Here is a 537-nt window from a genome sequence, read left to right as displayed (position 1 = left end):
AGCTCATTTTTGGCCTACATCAAAATAGTTGTCAATTTATTTATACCTCAATTCGGCCCTCCGTTCCTTTTCAAGAAAATGGTCTGTGACCCTGTTAAATTAATAATGGAAGCAATTTCGCCAAGCAAATACCAAGAAATGTGTTGCAGTTTGTCATGAGACTTCACTTGCAAAATCCGCGATGGGACTGTCACTGAACTCAGATAGTGAAGTGACTGTGTATATCTCAAAATAGCTGTCAATCAAAAAGTGATTCAGACTTTCGACTGATCCTCCAATCATAACGCGGAAGCCCAGCGTCCAGGCTAGCCCAGGCCAGCCCACTGCTCCATCCACCCCCAGAGACGCTGAGCGTCCGGGGGCGGGACAAATCTGGGCATTTATCCAATGACCGTCGAGTTTCGAGGCAATGAAAAAAACTGTTCCATGCAGTCTCATTGAAGTGAATGGACGCTCGGCTTCTACGGTCTAATGCATTGACATTACGGGAATGTATGAGAAGTTAACAAAATCGAGTCAGTCTTGGATAAGATTCTT

Source organism: Gadus chalcogrammus, unplaced genomic scaffold (assembly GCF_026213295.1).
Source record: "Gadus chalcogrammus isolate NIFS_2021 unplaced genomic scaffold, NIFS_Gcha_1.0 GACHA074, whole genome shotgun sequence".
In the NCBI taxonomy this organism is placed as follows: domain Eukaryota; kingdom Metazoa; phylum Chordata; class Actinopteri; order Gadiformes; family Gadidae; genus Gadus; species Gadus chalcogrammus.
This window is presented reverse-complemented; position numbering follows the sequence as displayed.